This window comes from Diadema antillarum, unplaced genomic scaffold (genome assembly GCF_040938485.1).
Source record: "Diadema antillarum isolate AM-2024a unplaced genomic scaffold, OU_Dant_1.0 scf00000081, whole genome shotgun sequence".
Classification (NCBI taxonomy): Eukaryota; Metazoa; Echinodermata; class Echinoidea; order Diadematoida; family Diadematidae; genus Diadema; species Diadema antillarum.
In genome coordinates, this window is record NW_027270970.1 from 1,212,376 (window position 1) to 1,222,517 (window position 10,142).

Here is a 10,142-nt window from a genome sequence, read left to right on the forward strand (position 1 = left end):
TCAAGATGCCATGTCTTAGACCATTTACCCAAAGCATCAAGATCTCCTTGTAAATCGTCACAGTCTTCAAGTGAATTAATACACCTATACAAAATGCAATCGTCTGCATAAAGACGAATATTGGAAGATATATCATTAGTAATATCATTTATGAAACATAAAAACAAAATCGGACCAAGGATGGTTCCCTGCGGGACACCAGACTTAACATCAACCCAGTCGGCACATTCCCCGTTGAGCACAACCCTCTGCTCTCTATGTTCTAGAAAATTCATGATCCATTTCAAATTGGAGTTTACTACACCGTACCTTTGTAATTTAATTTCTAAAAGACTGTGCGGAACACTATCAAACGCCTTGGCGAAATCTAAAAAGACGATATCCACTTGGGAGCCTGAGTCCATCGCACTTGACCAATCGTGAATAGCTTCGATCAATTGTGTCTCACATGAGCGCTTTTCACGGAAACCGTGCTGACCGTCACACAATATATTGTTCACTGACAGGTGATTAACAAGTCGACGACATACAATCTTTTCAAGTAATTTGCACACAATAGAAGTCATAGAAATTGGACGATAATTATTTGGGTCGTTTTTCTCACCTTTCTTAAATATAGGGCAAATGTTAGCTCTTCGCCAGTCAACGGGCAGCTTTCCCGAGGACAAAGATTCATTGAATAATTTACATAAGGAACTGGCTAATTGTTCAGACCCTTCTTTCAATATTTTTGCTGGCAAGCCGTCTGGTCCTTGGGATTTACTGACATCAATATTCTGTAATAATTTACGCACTTCAGCGACATCACAAACAATATTTTCCATGACTGGAACACAAGAAAACAAATCGTTCAGTCGGGGATGAGTAAACTGGGAATCATTGAATGTAAACTGAAACTGTGTATTTAAAATATGTGCAATCATTTTGTCATCTGTTACGTGAGTTCCGTTTACTACCAAAGATGATATCGTCTTTTGTTCAATCTTCTTTGATTTAACAAACTTCCAAAATCTTTTCGGATTTTGCTTTATATCCTCACATAAGGTATTACACATATAATTCTTATATTTTTGTTTCAACAATTTCTTAGCTTCCCGTCTTATTTGTGAAAATTTTTCACGGTCATTCTTAGCGTTCGTTGTTTTAGCAATATCATATAACTTCTTACGTTTTTTAAGTATTTTCTTCACTTCTTTATCAATCATGGTACGTAAGAACCAATAGTTACATTGCGTTTAGGTATGTTTTTCTCAACTGCATCTAGTAGACTACTCTTCCATATTTTCCAATCGGACTCAATGTCATTACATGATTTACCGTGCATTTGCGATTGTAACAGATCATTTCTATAAGAATCAAAGTTAGCTCTTGAGTAAAGATAAATCATCCTACGATTCTGATTCATTATCTGTGTGTTACAAAGAATCTTAAAAACAATAGCATCATGATCACTTATACCTGAAATAATTTTCACATCACTTATCATAGTTGGATCAGTTGAAAATAACAAATCTAGTGTATTACTAGATGTTATTGTAATTCTGGTTGGTTCCGAGATGTGTTGATAAAAAGAATTCATTTCTATTATATGTAACATTTGATCAGTCAACTGAGAATTGTCCAAATCAGTAACAAACCCGTCTGACCACTTTAACTGTGGGAGATTAAAATCTCCTGTCAGAATAATTTGCTTATTTCTCTTACCATTTTCGGTTATATGTGACAGAGATTTTTCTAATTCATACATATTGATCATACAACTATTTGGTGGTCTGTAGAATACACCTAAAAACAACGATTTCTTATTTGGAGAAGACATTTCACACCAGAGTATTTCACAATTTGTTTCTAAATCTTGGCGATGCGTTACACATATCTCTTGCTTATGAGCAATAAGTACACCACCACCATGTCTATTTCTATCTTTCCTTAACACGCTGTAATTTTGTGGAAAAATCTCAGCTGATATAACGTCACACCCCAAGTGCGTCTCAGTACAAAACATAACATCGGGATTTTCAATTTCTATGATTGCCTGTAATTCTTCCATCTTATTAACAACACTTCTCACATTCAAAGATTTACATTTCAAGGTTTGATCAACATTATATCTACACTTATCAGAACTAAAACATTTCATACTTTTATCTGTTCTGCCTGTCTCTCTGTCTTTACCCTCATGCCGTGCATAGCATGATAACAAAAGACATAACACAAAAGAACATGCTCTTTATCTACTCTCATTCTCAATCATAAGGACAGTTCTTGTTCGTTTTGCAACTTTTCAATGCAGACCTTATCAGACACTTTTGATTACAGTTCTTTACTTAATAGCATGATCATAATGAGGATACCATTTTAAAGAAAATTTAATACTCTTTCCACTGATATCAAGCATGTATTATATAGTGCTTACAAAGTGGAGAAATTTACAACTGAAGTTAGATTTCCAAACCTTTTTGAAGGGTTTATATATATACATGTGACCCTGCACCACAAAACGAACAAAAAAATCGCCAAACATTGATTTTTAGTTAAGGGCAGATTCTGAAAGAGCAGACTCTAAGCTTTAAGTTGATGTATAACTCAATTCAAATGGACTCCCCTAACCTATCTAAATACTGGAAAGAAAGCAGACACTCTGGAAAAGTGTGAACAGAGAAAAGAGGCTCTGAAGAATAGGGTCCATTCAAGCGCTTAAAGGGACTGGGGATGAGTGTTCGGTTGTGCAAAACATGCGAAAGAGAAGGTGCTTTGGGTATAAAATGAAAGGTAGATATGTAACTTAACATGTGTGAAAATATCTTGGAAATCGGAATCTTCTCAAATGTTTTAAAAAGCGAAAAACAAAACATACTTTTCTGGAAAAAGACCCTTAGATACGATGGCGATACGTATTTGAATTGCGGAATACTGCTTGTTGACTGCGAACATCAAGCCAACTTACAGCGAAATCAAGCCAACATGCCGAGTGAGCTGCGGAACTACTAGTAGTTATACGTAGAGCAATTGTGGCTAGCTCTACGGCTGGCTGTGCCTATGGGCGCGGCGAGCGCTGGCCGCACTTCACTTGCCATAACTCGCATCATCATACACAGTGTCCAGGGGGGCGTTTCATCAACGAGTTCGTCGGAGGTTTTCACCGACAAATTTGCTATCAGCCAATCAGACGCAAGGAGCTACTGAAATCCTTGCATCTGATTGGCTGATAGCAAATTTGTCGGTGAAAACCTCCGACGAACTCGTTGATGAAACGCCCCCCAGTGCTAGTGCTTCTAAGCTCGAGCTGCTGTATGATCTTGCGTGTTTTCATTTGATGAGAGCGCTAACCTAAAATCAAAGGACTCCTCCTTTCCCGATTCACATGTCCTTCTTCCAAGATATTATGAGAGCTAGTTCTATCGTCGGAAGACTCGGTAGGCTACGTATCCTAAAAGCCATCAAACTCCATTTATTACAAGATTCTTCGTTGAGAAGTATACCGAAAGCGGGATAGGTGAATGCGGTACAGTAATACGTAGCCCGACCAGACGCCGGGCGGGCTATGCTATGTACAGCGACTGGGCTGTGCGTGTACGTACATAGAAACTTTTCCGGGTAAGGACGGACACAGCCGGCCCAGCGCTAGGTCGGTACCATGTACGCAGTAACTGCCGTGCTTCGCACGGCGTCTGGTCGGGCTACGTAGAAAAAAAAAAAAAAAATCAACGAAATCTCAATTTACAATAATTTACAATTTATGCATGTAATTATTACATGAAACACAAACGGGTTGTGTTATTACATGTACATGCAATTCAATGCAATCTTCATGGCAAACCCATTTTTTTTTTCTTCAAAGATTTGAAACACAAACTCCGAGTAGGCCAGAGAATTCGAAGTATCCGGTACAATGTTATATCTAAACTTGCATTGGAACTAACCAATAGTTCATTTTTATTACCGGTACAACTTGTCATGTATTCGTAATTTCATGTGACTTTAATAGTTGTAACATTTATTGTGGATGATTTTCTTCACAATTGACACATGCACATACTAGGTTAGAAAGTTGGTCATTGGTATGGCTTAGGCCTACCTATTTTCTGTATAAATAGGGTTAATTGGAATTATTTCACAGATACACACAAAAATGTTGGGAATCAGATCATTTTCAGTCTTCTAGACTGAATAATGTGATACCTGTAATAGTCTAATAACCAATCCAACAATTTCTGAGGCTATCTTATACATTTTCTTATTTATCATACACATTGTACAATGCAACCATGCATGATGCAATGTTTTGTTCACCTATACAAGGAGAAAATCAAGACACAAGGAATAATCTGTTCAAGTCAATTATTTCCACATAGGTCAACAACATTCACTCAGTTTTTATCTAGAACCCTGATTAGGTTTCTATCATCCAAACACATTTTTTTTCTCATTGGTAAATTGATGCTTAACAATTAGGCCTGTATACACAGGTAATATCTTGTTGTGATATTTCAGTGAATTTAAATCTAACACATTACTTATGTAGGGCTAGGGTTCACTTAGCTCTCTAACACTCATCACACTAAAAGCAAACTAGGGCAGCACACATGTGTTACTTGGAAGGAGTCCCCTGGCTAACTAACTTGTAGCCAGTTTATTCTTCACATAATTTGGCATGGGTTTACATGTAAATGTGGGTTGTTACATAAATATTCATGCATACACAAAATCAACATAACAGAACATGCAAATAAAGAAACAAAGGTTAAAACTAAATATTCATAATAATATGTAAATGATGTGCAGGCTTGGGTGATTTAGGCATGATTTCAGCATTACAGGGAACAATGGGTGAGAAGTGAAAGAGTGGAAAATGTCATGTGATATGTGGTGTGTCTGTGATACAATTGTAGGTGGGGTGTGTGGATGCCTGTGGATGTGAATACCGGTACTACTGTATGTGTGGGTTGACGTATTTATGTGTAGAGGGGTGGTACCTGTAATAACAGAAGGGGGGATACACTTATAATAAAAGGTTCAAAATAAATCCCTACACTTACGTTAACTACCATGCATAAATACAAATTTAAATTGCATGTGTACATGGGACCTACATTAGAAGTTGTGTGTACCAGGGTACACTGACCTTACATTTTCTTTTATCTTTGCATGTATATTTGCATTTGGTGTTGCATCATGAGCACAGGTTCTAATTGCAAATGTGCTACATGTATTTAGAAACTGCTCTCACAGTAATGTGATGTGATATACAATGTAGAGATAAATCTGTGCTGGCTACTTGCATGTAGGCCTATATCTTTTAAATATAAAATGTCATAATAGAAATACAGATGTAGTTGTAAAGCAAAGATTGCCAATTGACACAGGTAAGGTAATCATTTGCAGAAAAAAAAAGAAAAAAGAAACTGCTCAGCATTCTGTCAGTAGTCAATTTGGGCATCTACACATTATACTCCTATCATATTGAACAATTATGATAATAATACTATAACATGTAAATTAAAGAACCTTACAAATGCAACCACTTTCAAATAACTTGCACATTTGCAGGGAAAAAATATTGAAGTGAAAGTCCAAGAATCAATGTCACAGGGTTAATGACTTCAAGTACAAAGAACACTATACTATTTCAGTGTGGAGACCTTCTACATATTGCATTGTCAAAACACAATTGGTTTAGGGTTTGAGCATATACAATTATATCAGTAGAACATCATGTAGGGACCTACCAAAATGTATATTACAATGTATTTTTATATCTATGTGAATGAAAACTGAACATCTTGTTTGAAGCACTTCCAACACATTTGTTTATCAAAATTCATACTTTTTTTTTTTTTGGCCACAAAATATAGATGCAATGAATATTACAAGGGCACAAACTCCATTTACCACAAAAATATTGTCCTCATAATAATGTGATTTGATAGAGTTATCACAAAATTTTGTGCTGAAAAAGTGTCTTCCAAAATGCTGATGGACAATGCTACTGTGTAGGACCTGCTGTGCCACTTGAATGTAACACATGGCATGATATCAGTGATCACATAAATGATGAGGATAATAATCATTATGAAGATGATGATAGTAATAAAAAATTAGCAACAACAACAATAGTAGTAGTAGTAATAATAATAATAATTAGAGCAATAATGAAATGTGTGAAAGGCCCTTCAAAGATGTACACTGTTGTGCATGACAGCCCTACTTAAGTTCACTTTAAAACACTGATGCAATATTTTATCGTAACGGAGTAATTGTAGTTTTTCACCTCTGAAACACCTGGGAAACACAGGGGGGAAAAAGACCAAATGAAAAAAAAAAAGGACAAAACACTTTGTGCCTGGATATTGCAGCCCTTTCAGTTTCCAGTAACAGTTTAACGCACATGCAGTTTAGGAGTTTATAGGATTTATTTTCCCTACTTGCTACATGGGGCAAGAACAAATTTTCCAGGCAATCAATTCACTGTTTCATTCTGATTCACACATTTGAGTACTAACATGTTTGTTGTTACCTCACAGGAAAGACAGAAATAGAGAGTTCAGAGATATAAATGTAGTGTCATATCAGTTATCACTGCCATCACATGAATGTAGTCTATGATTGGAATTGATGTTATTCATGTTCAATGTGCATTTATCAGAATCCCCACCAATCCTGGTACAAAGGTGCAGCTTTTTCATTACTAACATGTCTTTTGCTATAATACACAATGAAGGCATAAATTGACAGTAGGCCTACAGGAAGAACTGGTGTCAGAGCTATTATCATTGCCATCACTTGAATGCACTCAACATAATTATGATATTGAAGTCATCCAAGTTCAGTTTTCAAACATTTGCCAGCCACAAAGAAGAACATGAGAGGGGATGTCACTGGCTTCATGGAGCTAAGTAGTTGGGAGGGCTGGTTCTGATTGATGAGAGGGGATGTCACTGGATTCACTGAGCTTGGTGGCAGAGAGGGCTGGTTTCCACTGGCGAGATGGACGTCACAGGTCTCACCGAGCTGCGTAGCCTAGAAGAGGCAGTCTTATTTGGCGAGAGGGGGTGTCACTGGCTTCAACAACCTGGATATCTGTGATGGCACTTGGATGTGATGCTAGCTGTTCCACTGCAATAGAGGCCAACAAGCACATTCTATTGATCTCTCATCTAATGACTGAATGTTGGTAATAAAGTAACTACTACACATTTACAATGAAAAATTATTTTACTACTCATATAGACTCAATTAACTATTCAGTAATACACATAGTAAATATTCTCTTTAAAGACTATCATTCAAGCAATGACAAGTTTAGTACTGATGAAAGCAATTATGTTATATGCTGAAAGTCCAATGAAAATAGCTCATTTTATTTATGACATTTACATAAAAATTCCCTAATATGCATGCCAAAGGGACGTCTTCATCATCTACTGTTAAAGTGGAAATTTCTTGCGGTGTTGGTTGAAATTTTCACGCATTTCGCGTAAGCCGAAACTAGCGCGAAAATAAAAGCATGCGAATATTTTTGCTTGCCATTTGTTCAAGTAGTTGATGTCTTGATTCCGCGGAACTATAAACATGCGAAACTCGTCTTACCCCGCCGACCGCAAAAAATTAGTTGCGCTAAAATATCCACTTTTACAGTAACCTGTTATCTCCTTACATCTGCCCAGGCTCTGATAAAATCAATATCTGTCAGCACTCTCACCAGGTTTTGATCCACTTCAATTTGACCCAAGTCCTTTCCTCAGAGTAGCATTTTCCTCCACAACTAATTGGAGAAGGCAACAGCATTCATGAACTTGTCCTTTTTCCATTTCACAGGGGCATCTGGACTGGAGTTCATCTGTATATCAGACACAATGAAAGGCATTAACACTGACTTACAATTAGGATAGTCCCGTTAGTTCTTCACCAATCTGTAAATTTAGTCACAGAACTTGCTATCCCATGTATTTCAGTGTAGAGTCTACCAGGTAGCTTTATCTTGTAGTGCTCACATACATGCAACAGAGAAAACTCCATGAAATATGTTAGAAATAGACTGTCTACTGTAGAACTTAAATAGCAAAAAGGGAAATAAGACCTACAGAGACCCTAGCCAAATTTTTGATGAGTTGACACTGCACATGACGTCGGGATGACCTCAGCCTCTCATTGTGCATCTGGGTAATTCTGTGAAGTTGGGGCACGAAGTGTGACATTTTAGCATAACTCAATACTAATTATGCTATACATGTATTGTTTATAGGCTTTGCAGTTGTATTGAGACCATACATTTTCCTGGAAATTTTGTGCCATTCCGACTCAATTTTGATGAAATTATTAAAACGATATGTAATGGTGTCCTGTAGCATCGTGACGTGTCCATGTAGCATCGTGATAGTAAACATTTGGTCCTAAAAGACAAATTAAGGCAATTAGCTTGACCAAAATTTGATATAATATGCATAATTACTAGATTAGTCAGATAGCTAAATATCTTAATTCTCCTTTCCACAGTTTTACACAAAAAAGGACATCGCATAGCATCGTGATACATCTTGTATTTAAATTTTCTTTTAAAATTGAAACTGTGTACAGGAAATTTGAGATATTGAGCTATCTTATTCATACCTTGTAAATATGCATATTGCATCAAATTTTGGTCAAGCTCATTGCCATAATTTGTCTCTTTGGACCAAATTTTAAAATATCACGATGCTACGTGGACACGTCACGATGCTCCAGGACACAGTGTTACATAGTATTGTTTAATAACTTCATTAAAATTGAGTCTGAATGGCACAAAATTTCCAGGAAAATGTGTGGCCTCAATGCAAATGTAAAGCCTACAAACAATAAATGTAAAGCATAATTGATATTGAGTTATGCTGACATGTATTTTGTCAATATCACGATGCTACATACATGGACACTGCCCCAACTTCATGGAATTACCCATCTACAAAGTAGGCCCTATTTATTTATATGTTGTGTATACAACCTCATATCGGGCCTATGATGTCTTTCAATCCAGCCACATGCAAGGGATTTGGGGGTCTGTATAATTCCACATACAATCATATAGTAGGCCTATATGTGGCTGCAATGTACAAACTATGTAACTTGTAACCCTAAAAGTAATGATCAAGACAACCATAATCTTATTAACCATTACCACAGCTTTGGGTTTAAAAAAAAAAAATGTTATAAGTTAAATTACAGCAAGAATAAGAACAGCATCGTTTGAGAACACAGAGTTATCTAACAATTTATTGATGTTTTGTGTACCGGTACTAAATATCAACATTAACTTTCATTTGCAGGTTCAAAACAGTTGTTGGATCTAGGTGTATTAAAATAGTACCATGTAATTGAAGTTAGTTTGTACAAACCTTTTGTACCGACGGAAGGGCTGGTCTCAATGGGCAAGAGGGGATGTCACTGGCTTCATCAAGCTGGGAGGGCTGGTCTCGACTGATGAGAGGGGACATCACTGGCTTCACCAAGCCGGGTATAGGCTACATTGTAGCTGGTCGAAACTGACGAGAGGGAATGTCACTGGCTTCATCAAGCTGGTTAGCTAGGAGGGCTGGTCTCAATTGATGAGAGGGGATGTCACTGGCTTCACCGAGCTGGGTAGCTGGTCAAAACTGACGAGAGGGAATTTCACTGGCTTCATCAAGCTTGGTAGCTGGGAGGGCTGGTCTCAACTGACCAGAGGGGCTGTCACTGGCTTCACTGAGCTGCCTAGTCAGGATGGTCCTTTAATGCGATGCTGGCTGTTGCCCTACAAAAGATACCCACAATAATATCTGACAGACCTTTCTCAACAATTAGCACCTACTGTGCTACAAGGCATACACCATTAACCACTACACTATAGAGACTGAGTGAACTGCGCTACAATGCATATACGCCATTAGCCACTTATGTATGTACGCACAGTAGATACACTTCAATCAACATTTTTGCAATGCCATGTGTACCGGAGACAATAACAAGGTACCTTACCAAACATGTGAATTCACGTTTTTGGTCCGATCATAGCTGTGATGACAACATATACACAGTTGAGTCTCCACAAAGTATTTTGTAAAAACCGAGTTACCAGATTCGCTGACACTTTCATTCATTCAGTGTCGTTTCGTAAAATTGGATTTCTC

General features: G+C 37.3%; 1 long non-coding RNA gene across 1 annotated transcript; it reads right to left on the reverse strand.

Annotated features, from left to right (window-relative positions):
* Positions 1-6,279: 6,279 nt before the first annotated feature.
* On the reverse strand, positions 6,280-9,716 carry LOC139717700 (uncharacterized). Its single transcript, XR_011709995.1, has 3 exons — positions 9,372-9,716; positions 7,703-7,840; positions 6,280-7,116 (listed from the first exon to the last, which is right to left on the reverse strand). It is a non-coding gene; the product is annotated as an uncharacterized lncRNA (long non-coding RNA).
* Positions 9,717-10,142: the final 426 nt, after the last annotated feature.